Source organism: Scyliorhinus torazame, chromosome 3 (genome assembly GCF_047496885.1).
Source record: "Scyliorhinus torazame isolate Kashiwa2021f chromosome 3, sScyTor2.1, whole genome shotgun sequence".
Taxonomy (NCBI): domain Eukaryota; kingdom Metazoa; phylum Chordata; class Chondrichthyes; order Carcharhiniformes; family Scyliorhinidae; genus Scyliorhinus; species Scyliorhinus torazame.
In genome coordinates, this window is record NC_092709.1 from 25914302 (window position 1) to 25938553 (window position 24252).

Consider the following 24252-nt stretch of genomic DNA (forward strand, 5'->3'; position numbering starts at 1 on the left):
CAATTCTTTGCAAGGAACAAGGGACATTTTGTTCTCAACTGAATTGTAGAAATGGAAGCACTCTATTTAAAACTGCGATCATCAAAATGAGGGCAAAGTAAATGACTTGGCATCAATAGGGCAAGAAAGGGGGAGCAGGCGAGCCTGCGTGGTAACTTAATGGAGTCTACCTGGAATTGGACACGCCAGTACAAAACCATTGGTGACAAGGAGAGTGGTTACATTACATAACATGGTGCAGAGGGGATTCACCAGGACGTTGCCTGGGCTGGAGCATCTCAGCTATGAAGAGAGGCCGCTTAAGCTGGGTTTGTTTACCTTCGATCAGAAAAGACTTAGGCAGGAGCCTGATTGAGGTATACAAAATTATGAGAGACATAGATAGGATGATAGGGAAGAACTTTTCCCCTTAGTAGAGTGGTCACAAACCAGGGGCATAGATTTAAAGTAAGGGGCAGGAGATTTAGAGGGGATTTATGAAAGACTTTTTGTCCCAGAGGTAGATGGGAATCTGGAACTCCTGCCTGAAAGGGTGGTCGAGGCAGGAACCTTCACAGCATTTAAGAAACATTTAGATGAGCACTTGAAACGCTACAGTGTACAAGGCTACAGACTAAGTGCTGGAAAATTGGATAGAAATAGATAGGTGCTTGATGGCCAGGCAGACACGATGGGCCAAAAAGCCTCTTACTGTGCTTCAAAACTCTATGACTCCATTGCCAAGACTAATGATATAATCTAGCCAAGGAAGGTGGGTTTGCCTCCAAAAAGACAGAGGACAGCAACTTACAAAACATTACATAGCCTAGTTCCAGAATGGGGATGCTGACCTGTTTTCCATTTGTCAACAGGCACTCGGCAAGCTAAGCTAGGAGGGAAACCAATGAAACATTTCCTCATACATCATGTTATGGAGGGACAGCGCGGTGGCGCAGTGGTTAGCACTGCTGTCTGCGGCGCCGAGGTCCCAGGTTCGATCCCGGCCCTGAGTCACTGTCCGTGTGGAGTTTGCCCATTCTCCCCGTGTCTGCATGGGTTTCACCCCCATGACCCAAAGATGTGCAGGCTAGGTGGATTGGCCATGTTAAATTGCGCCTTAATTGGAAAAAAATAATTGTGTCCTCTAAATTTATTTTTAAAATAAGAAAAAAAATACATCATGTTATGGCAATCGTGCAATTCTCTGTCCCCAAGAATTTGTGGATGCTGGGTCAACTGAAACTTTCAAGACCAAATTCGATAGAGTTTTACTTGGAAAGAGTGCCGAGGAATATGGAGCACAGTTAGGTAAATGGAGAGGCAGGCCAACCATGATCGAATGATGGAGTCAGCTTGTGGGGTTTAAGGCTGTCCCCTGTTTGTATGTTCCTCAGCCATCAGTCCAAACCTGAAAGAATTCAGTACGCAATTCACGTTGCTGGCCTTGGCCCAACATCAAAGAAAATCTTTCATCAGGATTGCAAGGTCACACAGCCAGCTTTCGAGCAGCAGTTTGTCCACAAGATCACAGGTCCCCAGTGAAATCAGCAATACATTGGGTGCATTCAGTTAGTTTTGCTGTGCTACCAGGTAACTTTGGAACACAAGCTGCCTCACTACATCAAACAAGAAGTTCACCAAAGTAAGCAGTCCATGAAGACCCCACTTCACTGCTCAGGGTCAGTTAGATTTGAGCACTGGATGGTTCTCCAGCAGCCTGTCAATGTGACCATATATTGAACACGTTGTAGATCAAATTTACACTTCTATGAGCTTAAAATGGGACCATTGATAAACCATTTAGTAGGGCACAGACCTGTGCCCAAACTGCAAAGGTCCTTGGGTCACTGCCAAATCGACCAGGACCATTTTTTGATGTGGTCAGAGTGAGAGATTAATTTTAATGCTGATGGGACTCCTGCAATCATTTATAGCCCAGTTTCCAAAACGTAGGCATCAGTTGGTACTTCTAGCTGGTGAGTGGCCCGAAGTCCACATCTCCCGCCATGTTTAATTCTGTCGCCTTAGCCTCCATTTGATGCTCCTGTGACTGAGGAACCCAAGCAAGTGTAACGACCAAACATACACCCTGACACTCCTTGGTCCCATGTTCTGAGCCGCCAACATCCGTGTCCAAGGGTACCCTCAATCCCATTTACGCTGAGATTTAACAAAGACATTTATGCTGGTTTCTACGCCAATTTTCAGGAACTTACGCCCATCTTTTGTGCTGGGGCTCATTTACTGCAGTGCAGGTTAAAAATCAGTGAAAAATAAAGATAATTGCGGCACCATCGATATAGGTTTCCATGGGTGGGCCAGTGTGAGACTCAGGCTCAGAGCCTCTCACGCCTACTGTTCCTCCTCCATTACTAAATGGGACAGTGCGTGTCCCCACTGGGAAGGCCATTCCAGGTGAGAAGCAGGAATCCAGGTACTCCAAGATTGGCAACATTTTGGTCAATTACAATGTTGGTCTCAGTAAGAAAATGCTTTCAAAACAATTTGTAAATGCCAAATTTCAGTAAGCTATTAATCTCCACCTTTCACAATTGTCCCAGCATCCACAGCCTTTGGGGAGAGCTTTTGGTCACCTCCCGATGTCTCCTTATGTGGTTCAGTGATACCTTTCGTTTTCTAATGCTACTCTGAAGCATCACAGGAGGTTTCGTTACTTTAATGAATCATAGAATCCCTACAGTGCAAAAGGAGGCCATTCAGTCCAACGAGTCTGCATTGACCCTCCAGAATAGCACCCTACCAGGGCACATTCTCATATTCCCATAACTCTACCTAACCTTTGGACACTAAGGGGCAATTTACCATGGCCGATCCACCTGAGGTGCAATATAAATATAACTTTTCTCATTGGTATTCGTGAGAGAATTCAAAATTTCCATTACCCTTTGTGAAAGAATGTGCCTCCTGATTTCATTTCCCTTTTCTAAATTCCCACCCAGAGGAAGTAGTTTCTCTCAAAACATTGGAGATGTTTGAGGAACTCCCTGAATAGATCACATTTTAACTCAATTGAATGTAAGCCTGTGCAAATTGTCCTCTGGTTTCACCATTTATCATAGAATCCCTACAGTGTAGAAGGAGGCCATTCAGCCCATTGAGTCTGCACTGGCCCTTGCTCTGATAGAGCACCCCAACTCGGCCCAATCCCCCACTTCTAGCCCCGTAACCCCACCTGCCATTGGGGCAATTTTAGCATGGCCAATTCACCTAACCTGCACATCTTTAGACTGTGGGAGAAAACTGGAGCACCCGGAGGAAACCCACGAAGACACGGGGAGAACGTGCAAACTTCACACAGACAGTCACCCGAGGTCAGAATCGAACCTGGGACCAGAGTTCTGATCATGCGGCAATACCCCTCTGTGGAAGTGATGTGAGTTAAAAGCAGCAGAAAAACTCCCACCAAAGTTGCAACAGTTTTCTCATTAAAATTGCAGAAATATCATTCACGTTTTAATTGCACTTTAAAAGGGCTAGCACAGTCTTGTTCATTTGAATGGCAGCCTTCTCTACTGTACTTATTTGATGTTTAGCTCACTTGGCTGGACAGCTGGTTTGTGATGCAGGTTCAATTCCCATACTGGCTGAGGTTATTCATGAATAATCCCGCCTTCTCAACCTTGTCCCTTGCCTGAGGTGTGGTGATCCTCAGGTTAAACCATCACCAGTCAGCTCTCCCCCTCAAAGGGGAAAGCAGCCTATGGTCATTTGGGACTATGGCGACTTTCCTTTCTTACTTATTCTATGACCCTATAGGCAGAAATGGTTCCATCAAGGTAACAGGTAGGAGAGCTACAATACTATTTTTGGAAACATTGTCCTGTGTTGATTGAAACAATCAGTAGTTCTGTTTTCTATATAAAACAAATTAAATATTTTCTTTGGCGAATTTGCTGTCCACTGCAGCAGCTTGGCCCACAAAACATTTCAGTCACGCAAAATCACCTCCCCCTGTTTTACATTTTCAGACAATTTACAGTCGGCAGCATAATCAAAGGCACCTCCCACCCGGGTTATTCTCTCGTCCAACCTCTTCCTTCGGGTAGAAGATACAAAAGTCTGAGAACGTGCACCAACAGATTCAAAAACAGCTTCTTCCCCGCTGTTACCAAACTCCTGAATGGCCCTCATATGGACTGAACTGATTTTCTACGCACCTTCTCTACAGCTGCAGCACTATGTTCCGTATGCTGCACCCAATGTCTATGTTTAAGTATTTACATTGTATGTCCAATGTTTTTCATGTATGGAGCGATCTGCTTGGACTGTACACAGTGCAATACTTTACACTCTACCTCGGTACTCGTAACAATAAATCCAAATCTAATCTAAAGTCTGGAGCTGTGTTTCAGAAATTTCCACAAGAATTTGGGGCAGCACGGTAGCCTTGTGGATAGCACAATTGCTTCACAACTCCAGGGTCCCAGGTTCGATTCCAGCTTGGGTCACTGTCTGTGCGGAGTCGGCACATCCTCCCCGTGTGTGCGTGGGTTTCCTCCGGGTGCTCCGGTTTCCTCCCACAGTCCAAAGATGTGCAGGTTAGGTGGATTGGCCATGATAAATTGCCCTTAGTGTCCAAAATTGCCCTTAGTGTTGGGTGGGGTTACTGGGTTATGGGGATAGGGTGGCGGTGTTGACCTTGGGTAGGGTGCTCTTTCCAAGAGCTGGTGCAGACCCGATGGGCCGAATGGCCTCCTTCTGCACTGTAAATTCTATGATAATTTGAGAGACCGAGAAATGAAGATAACCTGGGAGAGCATGGCTGTTTCCCCACATCAGTTTCACCCACAGTCAATGACTACCATGACCACCTTACTGTCCATGGCCATGGATTTCCCAGCACAGCCAAACATTACTGCACTGTTCCATCAAAGCTTAGAAATCTATGTAAGGTCTTCAATCGATATATTATGGACCAGAACAGGCCACGTGTCTTAATCTTAGAAATGGTACTTGCTTTAGCTGAAGTACCAAAAGAAAATTGTTCATGTTGAATGTGACACAGACTTGAATGTTAACTCTGGGCGAGATCCTCTGGCCTCCCTGCGATGTGATTCTTGGCGGTGGGAGTTGCCTTCAAGTCCCACCGCTGTCAATGGAATTTCCCATGGAATCCACCCCACGCCCCCGGGAAACCCACGGCGGGGTTTGCGTCAGGCGTGGGACTGGAATTTCCCGCCAGCATGAACAGCTGGGAGAGTTCACCTTCTGGTTCTCTCTCCACAGATTCTGACAGACCCGTTCAGTTTTACCATCATTTCACTTTATTTTGTGTACTCATAACGGTTTTTAATAAAGGGCTCAAGTTTTGTTTTAATTTGTGAAATATTTCTGCCTTTTAGGGTTTCTACCTGTTTGCATGTACAACACTCTGCACTGATAAAGTGCCCAGCTCACTCCATTCCATTTAATGCTTTTACAACTATTGAGGTGGTATTTGTTGGAGCTGTTCATGGTTTTTTTCCTGTCACCTTTGATCATCAAATGCAAAAATAATGAACTTGTTTTTATATAGAACCTTTCACATCCTCAAAATATCCCAAAGTGATTCCCAGAATTGTTACAGCACAGAAGGAGGTCATTTGGTCCAGCGTGTCTGCACCTGCTCTCCAAACAAACATCATGATTTAGTGCCATTCGCCTCCCTTTTCCCCGCACCCCAATAGCACAAGTGGTTAGCACAGGTGCTTCACAGTTCCAGGGACCCTGGTTCGATTCCCGGCTTGGGTCACTGACTGTGTGGCGTCTGCACGCTCTCCCCGGGTCTGCGTGGGTTTCCTCCTGGGTGCTCCGGTTTCCTCCCACAAGTCCCGAAAGACGTGCTTGTTAGGTGAATTGGACATTCTGAATTCTCCCTCAGTGTACCCGAACAGGCGCCGGAGTGTGACGACTAGGGGATTTTCACAGTAACTTAATTGCAGGGAAAGGACTCTGCTGCTCACCTTCAAACAGTTGCACGGAGCCTCATTTTAATGTCTCATTAGAAGTATGATACCTCCGAAAGTGCAGCATTGCCTCACCAAAGTACTGTGCAGATGTGTTTTATATTATTATTATTAGCCTAGAGTTGGGTGGTACTGGAGTGGGGTTTGCGAGCCCACAAACCTCTAACTCCGAGCCGAGGGCCCTGCTGACCAAGTCCTACTGAAATTTCAGCCAAGTCAGAACTTCCGATGTTCTGCAGTGGTACAGAGAAGAAAAACAGGCCTGATCCACAATATTAACAGATTGAGTAACAAGAGCTGGAAGAAACGGGGAAGGAAGGGATTGAGAGGGACACCAGATATTAATTAGAAAATCCCAATCATTACATCAAGGTATTTCAGCATACACTGAATAAAAGGCAATTTGGTATATATTATATATATTAGAATTTCTTCATTTAAAAGATGGAGACGTGGAATTATCTTTAAGTTATATCTTTAGGAGATCTTAAATTAGAGAGGAATAGACAATATAATGAAAATAAGTATTTATATTCTGGATGGACAAGCCAAAATGGGCCAATTGACTATCCTCGCATGAAGTCATCATGTCACCCTGGTCAACAAGGATGTCTTGTGGTGTAGTGGGTAGCATCCATGCCTCTCTAAGCATAAGTTCTGGATTTGATTCCTACCCCAGGTACTTGTGGCCAGTGAAGGTGGGTTCATAATGCAACCAAACAGGTTCGGGGCATCAATCAACCTGCAAATCTTTTCAACACACACCAGTGGCAGCAGGTGGTAAGAGTGGGGGAAGAGATTCCTGGTCAGCCATTTGATGGACATTCCCCGAGTGATTGCAAAACACGCCACCTCTCTGGATAATGCTGTGGATGACATGTTTCCCAATAGAAAGTGCCCATGTGGATGGTGAACCAATGTGTTTAACTGCACTGTATTACTTATTGGGACAGAACTTTGCTGCTAACCTTTCATCTGGAAAGAAAGCAGGGAGAGAATCTTCCCGTAATATTAATGAAATTGACTGTGAGAGAACACGACATGTAGAGTGGGAGGAAATACCAAGTGGCTGGGATAAAATTGTGACAAGTAACGTAAATATTTAGAGACTGTGAATGATTAAATAAGTTTAATTTATGGAAAGTGAGTATTCCGTTTATGTTACAAGTAGGGAAAATTGTGCCCCTTAGTGGTTTTGTGAGTAAAGGCAGCCAATGCACTGGACCGTCAACCCTTGTTATTCTCTGATCTGTGTTGAGTTGCTAAGTACCTCCAGGGCATCAGTAGCATTGATACAACTGACTTCAGTGTTTTAAGATTAGGGATGGAGAGAGAGTAAATCAGCAAGGGTTGGTGCTCCTGATTGCTATCCAGTGGCCCCCTGCTTAAGCATCATTGCTAAGTAAGGAACAGGATGTCTGAAGAAAAGCTACATGGACTTGAAATGTTAACTCTTCTTTCACTGGCCACAAACGCTACCAGGCCTGTTGAGTTTATCCGGCATTTTCTGCTTTGATTTCCAGCATCCGCAGTATTTTGCTTTCATTTAGGATGAGGTTTTGCTCTGATTTCCCCAGCCGAATAGCTTGCTCAAATCAGCACACAAGGTACCAGAGAACGGCCACCGCCACATCGCAGTATGAATCAACTTAGAACTGGCACATGGGGGTTGCCACAGATCATTTGCCCTGACTTGCAAGATCTACCATCATCCAGCAAATTTGTGCAAAGAGGCTAGACTCTTGGAAAATATACCCAATGTAGATTTGGAGTAAAACACATAATACTTCAACATACATCATGCAATCACAATGTCCTCCTGTCCTATCATCTAAACACAGAGCAGCAACCAAAAAGCACTAGGTCTAGAATTAATGGCAAAAAGAGTTAACATCTTTGTTACCACTTAGTTGATGGTGTGAGAGATATCTGACAGATATGGCCCATTTCCTGTTTCTGGTTAGAGTTGTGATGACAGCTGGCTCACACCGCCACTACCTGTTGCATTTTTAATAATTTTTTTCTTGGAATGTAGCCATTTGTTGCCCATTCCTAAGTGCCCTTGAAGTGAGTGGCTTGCTCGACCATTTCAGAGAGCAAGTCAGAGTCATCCCCATTGCTGTGGGTGTGGAGTCGCCAGACCAGTTTCATAGCCACCATTACCGAGAGCAGCTTTCAATCCCAAATCCCTGGTTGGAATTCTCACAGCTTGGGGTGGTGGGAATGCAACCCGCGTTCCCCGGTGAATTGGCCAGGGCCTTTGAGTGGCTTGCCAGCCCAGGGGCATTACCGTCTCCCCCATACTCAAGCTGCTGCAGGAACTCAGGTGAACTTTAGAAACAGGCATTGCAATGATGACTAGCTCGGTGAGCCCTCCCACCTCTGGAACTGCGTTTGTGTGTGGGGGGGGGGGGGGGGGGAGAAGAGAGAGAGATGGCAAGCAAGTGAGAGGACTAGGAAACCCATCAGCAAAGGGAAAAATGCACCCCTCCTCCCCAGTCGTGAAAGGTGTACAAGCAGAGATCGTTCAGATAACCCTATTGGAAATGTGGCCTTCTACACAAACACCCATCTGCACCTCGGAAATTAACCACACTGTTCAGGTTGTGTCCAAGTTCTTCAATTCACCATGTGCAAACATTCGATTACCTTCCCCCAGTATCGATTGCAAACCGCTATTTAGCTTGGATTTTAAATATATATATATATTTGCTCGTTACATATCCACACACACACCAAGACCACGATTGAAGTCAAATCCTCTATAGTCTAGTCAAACCAGAAAGTTACGAGGTCTCAAAACACTGTGGTCAGGAAGCTGATATCTGGGTGCTGAAATGAGACTCTGCTCCTCCTCGGAGTTGGGCAACACAGCGCCACAAATGCACAGCAAACTCAGCCTCATTAGATTCTTCATTACTCTGCCTCGTTACCAGCACAGGCTAACGGTATTGTCTTGTCAAACCACTTGCCCCAAACACAGCGACACTGATCAGCAACAATTGTGGCTCAGCGGAGCTAAGTATTGCTTGAAGAGAAACAAGGGGAATAGATGGAAAATGTTCTGAGCCGTTAACATTCTCGCTTATCAACAGTCTGCTTTTATATATCAATTATTGGTTCAATTTCGACTGCAGCCCCCGGGAACCATGAGCGATTTCGTAGCTGGTAATATTTTATGTTTAAATGAAAAACGATCACAACGTTGCACTTACCAGACCAGTCATTCAACAATAAACCCCCTTTGTGGATCTTGTAAACACTGAGCAAAACCCCGGTGCAACGTGCAAGTGAATCCAAAGGGTATCATCGCCCTGCTGGAATATTAAAGACAGTGTCGGTGCTCTGGGCTGTTTCCTATTACAGGAGGCAGGGTAATGAGGGCTCACTGCTGGTTTCGTCAGCACATTGCCACACCCACAGCGAGAGCTCCAGTCCAGTCTCTTCCAGCACTTTAGCTGACCGCTTGATGACTATATTGTGCATGAATCTTATTCTTCGGCTTAGCCTTATACTCAAGCCCATCTAGAACCCGCCCCCCCCCATAAATAAATTAGCGGCAGCTTTATTTAACAGTAACTTCATTGCAGTGTTAATGTCAGCCTATTTGTGACAATAATGAAGATTATTATAATAATAAATAAACTTTATTATTGTCACAAGTAGGCTTACTGCACACTGCATTGAAGTTACTGCGAAAATCCCCTAGTCGCCACACTCTGGCGCCAGTTCGGGTACACAGAGGGAGAATTCAGAATGTCCAATTCACCTAACAGCACGTCTTTCAGGACTTGTGGGAGAAAACCGGAGCACCCGGAGGAAACCCACGCAGACCCAGGGAGAACATGCAGACTCCACACAGTCAGTGACCCAAGCCGGAAATCGAACCGGGGTCCCTGGCACTGTGAAGCAATGGTGCTAACCACTGTGCTACTGTGCCAACTATTGTCCCACAGTTCAAAATATTTTCCATCTCTAAGGAACAACTTTTACATGTCCACAATAATATAAAAGCACATTACTGCGGATGCTGGAATCTGAAACAAAAACAAAAAATACTGGACAAACCCAGCAGGTCTGGCAGCATCTGTGGAGAGAGAAGGGAGCTAACGTTTCGAATCTGGATGGCTCTTTGTCAAAGCCTTTTATTTGTCAGCTGGTGTGGAAGGGGACGAATGTAAGTGAGAGGAGCAAGGGCAGCTCTGCAAGTCACCAAGTTAATTGGCTGTAACTGGACATAACTCCCAGCATAGGGGACAAATGCCGAATTACTGCCACTCTACAGTGAATAGTACCTCCACCTTTCCCAGGCTAAACGACAAAAGTGTCAGCATCACTGGACAATTTAAGGATTTTAGTCTGGCCTTTGTGGCCAAATAAAACAAGAGGACACAGACTTAAAATAATTAGCAAAGGAGGGTAAAAATAATGTCAGGATAAAATAAATTCGCCCAGATGATTGTTCGAGTCTGGTGGAGGCTGGTTTAGCTCAGTTGGCTGGGCAGTGATACTGAGCGAGGCCAGCAATGCAGGTTCAATTCCTGTACCGGCTGAGGTTATTCATGAAGGACCCGCCTTCTCAACCTTGCCCCTTGTCTGACGTGTGAAGACCCTCAGATTAAATCACCACCAGTCAGCTCTCCCCCTCAAAGGGGAAAGTAGCCTATGGTCATCTGGGATTATGGTGACTTTACCTTTGCCTTGTTGGAGTCTGGACACACTTCCTGAGAGGGTGGTAGAGGCAGGTTTGATGGAGGTAGTCAAAAGGAAATTGGATTGCTACCTGAAAAGAGGTAAAGTATAGGGTTGCGAGGCTAAGGCAGGGGAGTGGGACTAGATAGAATGTTCATTCAGGGAGCCAGTACAGACTCGATGGTCAAATGGCCTCCTTTTGCACTGTTACGGCTCTGTGATTCTGTGAATAAGAACCAGCAGCATCTAAACAGCTGATAGATCCTCTCCCATCCATTACAGAGCGTTGTCAACAGCAACATCCACTTAGCAACAGATTAATTCCTGTCTGTCTGCTGATGTTCTTGAAACTCCAATGAAACAATTAAAAATTCCCTGTTCTTGGTTTGTGGAACTTTTCATAATTTGCTGAATAATTTTCTGAAGGCAGGGATTGAGGGGAGGAAGAGAGGAAGGAAGCAGGACAGGAATGGAGGGAGAAAACACTGGGACAGAAGCTTGGCTGCAGCACAGCAGAAAGCAGGAGAGGGAAGAGAAAGAGGGCATTGCTGGGGGTGCATTCAGAACAGCAGGGTGGAAGAATTGAGGTGTAGAACATTCTGGATAGGAAAACACAGCCCGAGGTGGGATGGGAATGTTATCTGTGAAGATGGATTTTATTGAGGTAGAGTTGGGGTCATCTGGAGGGTACACATTTTGGAGGGTTGGGAGAGGTGAAGCATTGGCTGCCAACAGATGATTTGGAACAGGATGGGCAGTAAGTACAGTAGGGTAAACGAGATTTAGATATCTTGCTCTTCTTAAAAGGACTTGAATTTCTATGGCACCATTTATGCCAGAGAAAGGTCTTGCTCATTCAGGTGCGTAGGATCAAGATATTGCTTAGTGGTCACTGGGGTGGGAAGTGGGTAAGGACCTGAAACCTCCTACATCATGTAGGTTGGGCAGGATTGAGGTCTGATATATTCTTCAGTGAAAAGGGAGAACGCAGGCCATAACAGGATCAGAGAGAGTGGGTAGAGAAAATGTCACCAACAAGGAGATTAGGGGAAGCACGGTGCCACAGTGGTTAGCACTGCTGTGTCAAAGAGCCAGTTTGATTCCGATTCCAACCTTGGGTGACTGTCTGTGTGGAGTTTGTATATTCTCCCCTGTGTCTGCGTACGTTTCCTCCGGGTGTTCCAAAAATGTGCCGGTTATGTGGATTGGCCATGTTAGTTGCCTCTTAGTGTCCAAAAGGTTAGGTGGGGTTATTGAGATGGGACGGGGGGGGTGGACCTGTAGCCACTTAAAATGGCCAACTCCCGATTTAAAATGGCGAACGGCAAAGGCTGATGGGAAAGTCAGCCAACAGGACAAAAACGAGCAGCTGCAGGTTGACTGTGTATTTACCTCTGGAAAGGCCAGGCAAGATTGATACCAGCAACCATCAGCATAACAAAACACCAGCCATCTGCTTACTAATGAGCAATCCCCGGGAACAACGAGCAACATTTAGACACATAAAGCAAAACCAGACTCTTCGGCGCCAGCAGAAGCCTACACAATGGGAGGTGAACGAGCACCTCAAGACCGCCCATCGACCAGGGAACCGCTCCAGCATTGGAGAAAATCGAACCAAATGATTGGGACAAAGTCCAATCACTTGGGACCAGGTACAGGGTCCGCCCTGAAAGGCGGGAAGCCCCTGGGGACTATAAGAATTGAGCCCCAAGTTCAAGGCTCGCTCTCTTCCAGCTCGCTTAACTCTTCAACAGCCGCTCAAAAACTGTAAATCTTACTTCAACGCTCGCTACGAGATAGGCGCTCCTTGCTACCAATCTGTACCAACTTCGAATCCCGCAGACTCAGAACCCGAACGAAAGGCCATTTGTTCCCCTGACCTGGTGGGCCAGTTCCAAGTTAAGTATTGGCCTGTTAGCTGTAGAAGTAGCTTAGACGTAGAATTTGTGCATGAGTAGCGATTACTGTGTATAATAAATGTGCTTTGATTTAACTCTTACTAAGCGGTGTATTGGATTATTGATCATTACTCGGACTTGAACCACGTGGCGGTATCATAAAGATACCTGGCGACTCAAGAGCAAAGGTGATAAAACAGAGCAATTAAACTAAGGCAAAAGTTAGCAACAGACCTAGGTAGGATGCTCTTTCACAGGGTCGGTGCAGACTCGATGGGCTGAATGACCTCCTTCTGCACTGTAGTGTTTCTATGTGTTGAGGAAGGGGAGTGGGGTAGGGGAGATTGTGGGCCAAAGCATTACTCAGTAGGGGATGAGGGAGATGGAGGGAAGTGAAGGCCACAGTGTTCTTAGGTAGAAGAGAGCATTTTCACCGGTGAATGAAGACTAATTCCTGTATGTTTGCTTGGCATCTATCTTGTCTCTATTTCAACTAGCCACAGATATTTCGCTTACGGCAGCACCTACAGGTGGAACATCATTTAGCACATTGATACCATTCAACAGTTTCAACATATTACAGTGTGCTTTGACTGTAGATTTATTGACTACTGTTCAGTTATCTGTTGTGCGTTAAATAGTCTGTTGACTTGTAGCCTGAGTCTTGGTCTGATTATGTGTATATTTAATTTGCGCACTGGTGAGAGCCAGCACATTCCAGTGTGTCAGTGCACACTGAGAAAGATTTTCCATCTGATCTCTGAATCTGGATGTTATTTATCTAGATATTGGTAAACTAATGTATAACGGACAAACATCCCACAGACAGCAGTAGTCAGTGGCACTGACCTTGAGTAAAATAACAGCAATGGCCGACATAGAATTCAACACCATCCCAATACATCAACATGGCAGCTACTGTGTATTCATATTGAAAGAAAAGTACAAACTGTCTAATAAAAGTAAGCAGCTCTATGTAGAAATATCTGAGGATGTTTTACAAGACGTATAGCTATATAAAATGCACGTTGTTGTCGAGAAGAAGGCATTATAGATGATAGAACCATTGATAACATTACATAAATGCACATTGTTGCTGAAGAGGGGCATTATATCGGTTGGAACCAGACACATTGACTTGCATTCACATTCTGTGCATGAGGTTATGTGAATCAACAAGCATGATATAAGATTTTGCACTGTTGAGCACTGATGGCACCTTTTCCCCTAAGATTTAGAAGTGCTACTCCTGGCCACCCATGTAAATAAAACAGTTATATCTGCGCATTTCCTTTTTTTTTCTTGAAGCTGAAAATATTTATTCCAGTGTAACCACTCGGGCCATAGGCAAGGCTGCAGAGGAAAGGTCTGGGAGAAAATCCTCCACTCCTGGGAAGTTAACCTACCTTTAATTGGCAGCAAAACTATCCCAGGAGTAAGCCTAATCACAAAGAGAGGGTCCCAACTCCTTGACGATATGAGCATGACTAAGTGTCTGTGGTAATCTGCGCATAGAGTTCATGTGACAATTATCCACATTCCCAGCAAAGACAGGTACAGTGTCATTGGTTTAGTGGTAAACCAAGTCCCACCTCAAAAATCCCCCCCCCCGCCACTTCATCCCCCCAAGTCCCACTTGTACACAAAAATCAAGTGCGACACCCCAGTGCAGTCCTGAGAGTGTGCTGCACTGTCAGAGAGACTGTCTTTTGAGTGAGATGCTGTTCAGGTGGATGGCAAAGATTCCAAGCCATTATCCATTCTGTCCTGGGTAATATTGATCCCTCAATCCACGTCACAGAAACAGATTATTTGGTCATTATCACATTGTGAGAGTTTATTGTGCACAAATTGACTGCTGTGTTTGCTCCATTACAACAGTGACTGTACTTCAAAAATGCTTCATTATCTGTAAAGCAGATTGAGATGTCCAGTGGTCCTGAAAAGTGCTATAGAAATGCAAATATTACTCGTCTTTTTTATAATGTAGGTTGACACATTGGTGCAACATTGAAGGAGTGCTGCAGTGTCAGATGTGCCGTTTTATAACCAAAGCCCCGTCTGACTACACAGATTGATGGATGAGATACAATATGAAGAAGAAGAAAGGAGTCCTCCCAGCACACTGACCAAAACATTTCCTTCGACTATCACCACCAAAACCAGATCTCTTCTTTCATTGAGACCATAAGAAACAGGGACAGAGTCACAGATGTTTACAGCATGGAAACAGGCCCTTTAGCCCAGCTTGCCCATGGCACCCAGTTTCTATCACTAAGCTAGTCCCACTTGCCCACACTGGGCCCGTATCCCTCTATACCCACCCTGCGCATATAACTAACTGTTTTTTAAAGGAAAAAATTGTACCCGCCTCTACCACTGCCTCTGGCAGCCCGTTCCAGATGCTCACCACCCTCTAGTCTCTTTTGTATCTCTCTCCTCTCACCTTAAACCTATGCCCTCTAGTTCTAGACTCCTCAAATTTTGGGAAAAGATGTTGACTATCTACCTTATCTATGCTCCTCAATATTTTATAGACCTCTATAAGATCACCCCTAAGCCTTCTAAGCTCCATGGGAAAAAGTCCCAGCCTATCCAGCCTCTCCTTATAGCTCAGACCATTAAGTCCTGGTAGCATCCTCATAAATCTCTTCTGCATTCTTTCTAGTTTAACAATATCCTTCCTATAGATATCCCTCGAGCCCCTCGCACCTGCTCCGCCATTCAATAGGATCATGGCTGATCCGACATTCCTCACTTCCACTTTCCTGCCCTTTCCGTGTAACCCTCGATTCCCTACTGATCAGGAATCTATCTCCCTCAGCCTAAAATATACACAAAGACTCTGTTCGCACAGCTCTCTGTGGCAAGGAGTTCCAAAGATTCACAACCCACTGAGAGAAGAAATTCCTCCTCATCTCAGTCTTAAATTGGCAGCCGTTTATTCTGAGACTGTGCCCTCTGGTCCTAAACTCTCCCATGAGGGGAAACATCCTCTCAGCATTTACCCTGTCAAACCCCTTAAGTATCCTGTATGTTTCAATGAGATCATCTCAAATTTTTCTAAATTTGAATGAGTAGAGTCCCAACCTGTTTAACCTTTGCTCATAAAACAATCCCTCCATACAGGGATCATCCTAGTGAACCTTCTCTACTGTGGTAGTATGTATTGGGGGTCATGTGGGACTGGAAGCCTTAATGTCATTGGCTGACAGATCCCGGGTCCTGGTTGGCCGTTGACCTCAAGCTCCGCCCTGAAGGCGGAGTATAAGAAGCCGGTGTCATCCCCCGCAGGCCAGTTTACTATCGAGCTGCTGGGGAACAGACACGCTTAATAAAGCCTCATCGACTTCACTCTATTCGTCTCATGGAGTCTTTGTGCGCTACAATTTATTAAGCGTGCCTAAAAAGGACTATGGAGCTCAGGATCATTCCAGAATGCCTGAGGATCAGCCCCCACGCAGTGAATGCGGCAGCAGCCTTCAAACACTGGCAGACTTGCTTCGAGGCCTACATCAGAACGACCACCGGCCGAGTCTCAGACGAACAAAAACTGCAGGTCCTGCACTCGAGGGTGAGCACGGAGATTTTCACCCTCATTGAAGACACCGACGATTTCCAGACGGCGTTCACAGCACTCAGAAGTCTCTACGTTCGCCCAGTTAACCAAATCTACGCTCACTACCAGCTCGCGACAAGACGGCAAGCTCCCGGAGAATCGATGGACGAGTTCTACGCCGCGCTGCTGATTTTGGGACGAGCCTGCAGCTGCCCGTCGGTGAATGCAAACGAACACACGGACATGTTAATGCGCGACGCTTTTGTGGCAGGTATGCAATCCTCCCAAATCCGCCAAAGACTTCTAGAAAAAGAGTCGCTAGGACTCTCTGAGGCACGGGCCCTAGCAGCCTCCCTAGACGTGGCCGCGCGTAATACCCGCGCCTACGACCCCGACCGCGCGGCAGGACATTGGGCCCCGTACGTACCCGTCGCGGCAAACCCCCTACCCCCCCCCCCGGACACCCCACAGGCTTGCGCAGTCCAAACGCCGAGTCGCACCGGGGGCGCCCGCTGTTATTTCTGCGGCCAGGCGAAACACCCGCGCTGTCCGGCCCGCGCAGCCGTCTGCAAAAGCTGCGGGAAAAGGGCCATTATGCGGTGGTGTGCCGATCCCGCGAGGTCGCCGCCGTCCCGGGGCCACAGGGAGCTCTACAAGCAGTCTATGCGTCCCAACCCCCCCAGCACGCCATGTGCGACCCGCAGGCGCAGCCGCTCTGGTTCCCGACCACCGCGGTCCCGGGAGAACTGGGAGCCCTGCACGCCGCCTACGCTCCCCAACCCCCCTCCCCGCAGCCCATGTACGACCCGCCGCCGGCGCTACCGCTTTGGGTCCCGGCCAACACTCTCCACGGAGAGGAGGGGGTTTTTCGCATCCCTAACGCCACCCTCACCCCCGTCCCGCGCCCCACGCCTGACCCGCCGGCGCCACCTACTTGGACCCCGACCACCGCTGTCCCCGGTGAGGGAGCTCCTCACGCTCCTTGCGCTCGTGGCCCCACGCCTGACCCGCCGGCGCCGCCGACTTGGGCCCCGACCAAGGCTGTCCCCGGTGAGGGAGCTCCGCGTGGTCCTAGTGCTTGCGGTCCTAGTGCTCGCGGTGAGGGAGCTCCGCGCGGTCCTAGCGCTGGCAGTCCTAGCGCTCCCCAGACCCCCCAGCACACCATGTGCGACCCGCAGACGCCGCCATTTTGGGTCCCGACCACCACGAGGGGAGGAGGGGCGCCGTTGTGCGACCCGCAGATGCCGCCATTTTGGGTCCTGACCACCACGAGGGGAGGAGTGGCGCCGCCATCTTGGACCGCCCCCGACCTGTACGACGCATGGGGCGGCCATTTTGTCCACCCCCGCCGCCATCTTGTGACCCCCCAGCCACGTGCGATGTATGGGGGCGGCCATTTTGTCCATCCCCGACGCCATCTTGGACGGCAACAACGGACCCCACCCCACTACTACAACCACGGCTTGCTTCGGTTACGCTCGATCAGGCTCGGCCCCGGACACTCCAGACGACGACGACAACGGTCCTAATTAACGGCCACGAGACGCCATGCCTAGTCGACTCCGGGAGCACGGAAAGCTTTATACACCCCGACACGGTAAGACGCTGTTCCTTGACCACCTATCCCAGTGCACAAAAGATTTGCCTAGCTGCAGGATCCCACTCCGTACAGATCCAGGGATTCTGCATAGTTACCCTAACGGTGCAGGGGAGGGAGTTCAAAAACTACAAACTTAACGTCCTTCCCCAACTCTGTGCCCCCACCTTGCTGGGATTAGATTTCCAATGTAATCTACAGAGCCTTACGTTTAAATTCGGCGGCCCCATACCCCCACTCACTATCTGCAGCCTCGCTACCCTCAAGGTGCAACCCCCGTCCTTGTTTGCGAACCTCACCCCGGATTGCAAATCCGTCGCCACTAGGAGCAGACGGTACAGCGCCCAGGACCGGACCTTCATTCGGTCCGAAGTCCAGCGGCTACTAAAGGAGGGCATAATCTAGGCCAGCAATAGTCCCTGGAGAGCGCAGGTGGTAGTAGTGAAGACAGGGGAGAAACAAAGGATGGTCATTGACTATAGCCAGACCATCAACAGGTACACAAAACTAGACGCGTACCCTCTCCCCCGCATATCCGACATGGTCAATCGGATTGCCCAGTATAAAGTCTTCTCCACCGTGGACCTCAAGTCCGCCTACCATCAGCTCCCCATCCGCCCAAGTGACCGCAAGTATACAGCCTTCGAGGCAGACGGGCGATTATACCATTTCCTACGGGTCCCTTTTGGCGTCACAAACGGGGTCTCGGTCTTCCAACGGGAGATGGACCGGATGGTTGATCAACATGGGTTACGGGCCACGTTCCCGTATCTCGACAATGTAACCATCTGCGGCCACGATCAGCAGGACCACGACGCCAACCTCCAAAAATTCCTCCAGACCGCCAAAGCCTTGAACCTCACGTACAACGAGGACAAGTGCGTTTTTAGCACCGACCGGCTAGCCATTCTGGGCTACATAGTACGCAATGGGATAATAGGCCCCGACCCCGAACGTATGCGCGCACTCATGGAATTTCCCCTCCCGCACTGCCCAAAAGCCCTGAAACGCTGCCTGGGGTTCTTTTCGTACTACGCCCAGTGGGTCCCCCAGTACGCAGACAAGGCCCGCCCCCTAATACAGACCACGACCTTCCCTCTGTCGACAGAGGCTTGCCAGGCCTTCAGCCGCATCAAAGCGGACATCGCAAAGGCCACGATGCGCGCCATCGACAAGTCCCTCCCCTTCCAGGTCGAGAGCGACGCCTCTGACGTAGCTCTAGCGGCCACCCTTAACCAAGCGGGCAGACCCGTGGCCTTTTTCTCCCGAACCCTCCACGCCTCAGAAATCCGCCACTCCTCAGTGGAAAAGGAAGCCCAAGCCATAGTGGAAGCTGTGCGACATTGGAGGCATTACCTGGCCGGCAGGAGATTCACTCTCCTCACTGACCAACGGTCGGTAGCTTTCATGTTCGATAATGCACAGCGGGGCAAAATTAAAAATGACAAGATCTTAAGGTGGAGGATCGAGCTCTCCACCTTCAACTATGAGGTCTTGTACCGGCCCGGAAAGCTGAACGAGCCGTCCGATGCCCTATCCCACGGCACATGTGCCAACGCACAAATTGACCGCCTCCAAACCCTCCACGAGGACCTCTGCCACCCGGGGGTCACTCGGTTTTACCACTTCATCAAGTCCCGCAATCTCCCATACTCTTTAGAAGAGGTCCGTACAGTCACAAGGGACTGCCACATCTGCGCGGAATGCAAGCCGCATTTTTTCAGGCCAGATGGAGCGCACCTGATTAAGGCTTCCCGCCCCTTTGAACGCCTCAGTCTTGATTTCAAAGGGCCCCTCCCCTCCACCGACCGCAACGCATATTTTCTTAATGTAGTGGACGAATACTCCCGCTTCCCTTTTGCCATTCCCTGCTCCGACATGACCGCGGCCACAGTCATTAAAGCCCTGAACAGCATCTTCACACTGTTCGGTTACCCCGCATACGTCCACAGCGACAGGGGGTCCTCTTTCATGAGTGACGAGCTGCGCCAGTTCCTGCTCAGCAAGGGCATAGCCTCAAGCAGGACGACCAGCTACAACCCCCGGGGGAACGGGCAAGTAGAAAGGGAGAACGGCACGGTCTGGAAGGCCGTCCTACTGGCCCTACGGTCCAGGGATCTCCCAGTTTCACGGTGGCAGGAGGTCCTCCCGGACGCTCTCCATTCCATCCGGTCGTTATTATGTACAAGCACTAATCAAACGCCTCACGAGCGTCTCCTTGTCTTCCCTAGGAGGTCCTCCTCTGGGACGTCGCTGCCGACCTGGCTGGCGGCCCCAGGACCCATCCTGCTCCGAAAGCATGTGCGGGCACATAAGGCGGACCCGTTGGTCGAAAGGGTTCACCTCCTCCACGCAAACCCCCAGTACGCCTATGTGGAGTACCCCGATGGCCGACAGGACACGGTCTCCCTGCGGGATCTGGCGCCCGCCGGCACCACGCACACCCCCCCGACACCATCAACCCAACCGCCCCCCTTCCTGCCACCGCCGCACCCCGCGACCGCCCCCTTCCCAGGAGGATCAGTCCCCCTCCCCTTTGCACCGACAGCTGAAACCGTACGGCTCCTGGAGGCGACAACACTGGTACAAGCACCACCACCACCGCCGGGGCCGAGGCGATCGACACGGACGACCAGACCGCCCGACTGACTCGTGGCGTCGCTGTAAAACAAAGATGGACTGTTCAAAGTACATTGTTTTTTTTCCTATACCCTCTGTAAATAGTTGCAACAGGACGAAACTGTCCAATACTGTACTACCATGTGAATGTTCTATCCTTCCAGGACCAGCCCTGTAAACCCTTACCACCATACGAAGCATCACCCCGCCGGGTTCATTTTTGACAAGGGGTGAATGTGGTAGTATGTATCGGGGGTCATGTGGGACTGGAAGCCCTAATGTCATTGGCTGACAGATCCCGGGTCCTGGTTGGCCGTTTACCTCAAGCTCCGCCCTGAAGGCGGAGTATAAGAAGCCGGTGTCTTCCCCCGCAGGCCAGTTTACTATCGAGCTGCTGTGGAACAGACACGCTTAATAAAGCCTCATCGACTTCACTCTATTCGTCTCATGGAGTCTTTGTGCGCTGCATCCACCAGCTCCAATGAAATATTATTTCCTTAAATAAGGAGTCCAAAACTGCTCACAGTACCCCGGATGTGGTCTCGCCAGCACCTTGTACAGTTACAGCGAGACTCCCCCACTCTTACACTCCAACCCCCTTGAAATAAGGGCCAACATTCCATTAGCCTTCCTGATTCCCTGTTGCCCCTGTGTGCTAGTTTTCTGCGTTTCTTGCACAAGTCCCCCCAAGTCCATTTGTGTTGCAGCTTTCTGCAGTTTTTCTCCATTTAAATAATACTCTGTTCTTTTCTTCTCGCATCAAAAATGAACAACTTCAAATTTCCCCACATTATACTCCATTTGCCAACTCTTTGCCCACTTAGTTCGTATTACCGGAGATGGGCATGGACAACTGGAGGTTGCTCAATGTTTATTTTTTTAAATATAAATTTAGAGTACCCAATCATTTTTTCCAATTAAGTGGCAATTTAGCATGACCAATTCACCTACCCTGCACATCTTTGGGTTGTGGGGGCGAAACCCACGCAAACACGGGGAGACTGTGCAAACTCCACACGGACAGTGACCCAGAGCTGGGATTGAACCTGGGACCTCGGCGCCATGAGGCAGCAGGGCTAACCCTCTGCGCCACCGTGCTGCCCTTTCTCAATGTTTATTTTTAAAGGCAACCACATTTATTTCAGATGCAATGGTGGATAAACAAGAACATTTTTAGAACACTGAATATGAAACAATGCCTCAAAACCAACCCAAAAAAGAAACTCTAGAACAGTCCACATCTCATGGATACTGAAAGATGGCGACTGCTTTAACATCTAATTCTCTCACGCGGTCTCGGGTGTTTCTTTGTGTTGCTGTCAGTGATATGCCTTTCTCCCTTTATTGCAATGGCTCTGATCATTGACTAATTGTGACTAAGAGAACAGTCAGCTGATCTGATCCAGGCTCCCTAGCTGCCAGTATTGCTCTTGGCCTGGCCAACAGAAATTGCAAGAGTGCAATGCAAGCAAGAATTCAACCTCTCGTTTTAAAATCTTGCTCTATAAACAAACATGAAGCCTTTGGCCAATGCTACTTTATTCGACATAATGGAGATCAGCAACTTAATGGAGTGGCAAACTCCAGGGATGAAGCTGCATCCCACCATTCAATAGGGGTTCATGCTACACGACCAAATACATTAAACTGAATATCTTCACTGTGCAAACACTACTGATATCTTAATGAAGGCCTCATAGATTTCTCTTTGTCCCAATGCTCCTCCTAAACACCTATAATGATTCACTTGCAGTGAGGGGGAGGGAGGCAGGGGTAAGAATTGTCCCACGCTGCAGAGGTAATACCAGCACTGCACATTGCGTTAGCCGTTGCTTGACTTTGCATTGCACCGAATGATCCGAAACTGGATTTTTGTTTTGGAACAAAAGCAGAAAATGCTGGAAAATCTCAGCAGGCAAGTGTAGCCAGACCCTTCCCATAGTTACACCTTTTGTTTGGAGGACGTGAGACAAGTTAAAGGAGAAATTGTTCAGTGGGAGGACACGTTCTGCCAGACGGAGGAGCGTGCTGGTGAATGGGGATAATTCAGGTCTCTGTTCGAGGAGGAGGTGGAGAGCCCGCAGACCATCCCGGTGGCAAATAGAGGCATAAAGGGATTGGACTTCCATGGTAAAGGGGAGGCGGTTAGAGCCGGGGAATGGGAAGTTGTTGATAAGACGCAGAGCATCATATCAACAACTGTGAAATTGTGGATGTAGGTGGGAAGGGATTGTACTGGATCCCAGTTTTGCCTGTCTATTTATGGGGTATGTGAAACATTCCTTGTTCCAGTCCCACTCTGGCACCCTCCCACAACACTTTTATCAGTGCATCAACAACTGCTTTGGTGCCACTTCATGTTCCCGTCTGGACTTGGAAAGATTTTTCAATTTCATTTCCAATTTCCACCCCTCTATCACCTTCACATGCACCATCTCCGACATTTCCCTTCTATCCCTTTACCTCTCTATCTCCCATTTTGGGGGAAAGAGCGTCCACTAGTATCAATTACAAACCCACCGACTCCCACAGCTACCTCGACTGCAGCTCTTCACACCCCACATCCTGTAAGGACTCCCGGTTTCTTCGTCTCCATTGTATCTGTTCCAATGATGCTACTTTCCAAAACGATGCTGCTAACGTGTCTTTCTTCTTGCCTAATCATGGTTTCCCACCTACTGTGGTGGACAGGGCTCTCAATTGTGTCCGACGCATCTCCCGCATCTCAGCACTCACCCCTTCCCTCCCTCCCAGAACCAGAATAGGATGCCCCGTGTCCTCCCTTTTCACCCACCAGCCTCCGCATTCGACGGATCGGCCTTCACCAGTTCCGTCAACTCCATCATGATGCTAGCACCAAACATATCTTGGACAGTTCCCTCTGGGTTTCCCTGGTCCACTCCTCCATTACCCCCAGTGCCTCACCCTCTTCCCAAGGCACATTCCCATGCAATCGCAGAAAGTGCAACACCTTCCCATTTACCTCCTCCCTGCTCGCCATCCAAGGCCCTAAACACTCTTTCAGATTAGACAGTGCTTCATGTGCACCTCCTCCAATCTGGTCTATTGTGTTCGCTGCTCAATGCAGTCTACTCTATATTGGAGAAACAAAACGCAGACTGGGTGAGCACTTTACAGATCACCTTTGGCCTGTCCACAAGCAGGACCCACACCTTCCTGTCACTTGTCATTTTAAAACAATGTCCTGCTCTAATATACACATGTCTGTCCTTGGCCTGCCACAATATTCCAGTTAAGCCCAATGCAAACTGGAGGAACAACAACTCATCTTCCGAGTAGGCATGTTTCAGCCTTCTGGACTTAACATTGAGTTCAACAACTTCGGACTGTGAACTCTCTCCTCCACCTTCACCCCATTTTTATTTCTATCAATTTATTTTCTTTTCATTTCTTCCATCGATCGGTTTTCTGTTACCATTGTCCATCTATGATCATTCACCTGAGGAAGGAGCTGCGCTCCGAAAGCTAGTGATTCAGAACAAACCTGTTGGACTTTAACCTGGTGTTGTAAAACTTCTTACATTATCTATCTAGGCGCACTCGCCCGTTCTATCCCCATAACCCCTTGCATTGATCATGGCCAATCCACCTAATCTTTGGACTGTGGGAGGAAACTGGAGCACCTGGAGGAAACACACGCACACACGGGGAGAACGTGGAAACTCCACACAGACAGTCACCCAAGGCAGGAATCGAATGTTTACTTTAATTTTTGTTTTGTAAGTTTGGTCCCAAAAATGATTTTTTTGGGAAACTGAGAAAGAGAAATTGTAGTTAGTGTACAGAAGATTTCCCAATGCCCAGGAGAGTTTCTGAAACTGTAGGTATTATAATATTGAGATAGATCCATAGTGATCTGATTCTGGCAAATATTGCTGGCTGGATTAAACACCAGAAAATCTATTGACCTGATCCAGT

General features: G+C 48.2%; 1 protein-coding gene across 2 annotated transcripts in view; it reads right to left on the reverse strand.

Moving 5' to 3' along the window:
• The window catches only part of LOC140408353 (chondroitin sulfate N-acetylgalactosaminyltransferase 1-like), a 280049-nt gene that overhangs the window by 229803 nt on the left and 25994 nt on the right, over positions 1-24252 (reverse strand). Inside the window, exon 1 of one of the 2 annotated variants that reach the window (XM_072495437.1) lies at positions 9161-9303. The exons of the other annotated variant lie outside the window; for it this stretch is intronic. The gene's annotated coding sequence lies outside the window, so the exon portion shown is untranslated. Of the gene's footprint in view, positions 1-9160; positions 9304-24252 lie in introns of those variants that run through there. 2 annotated transcript variants of the gene reach the window in all.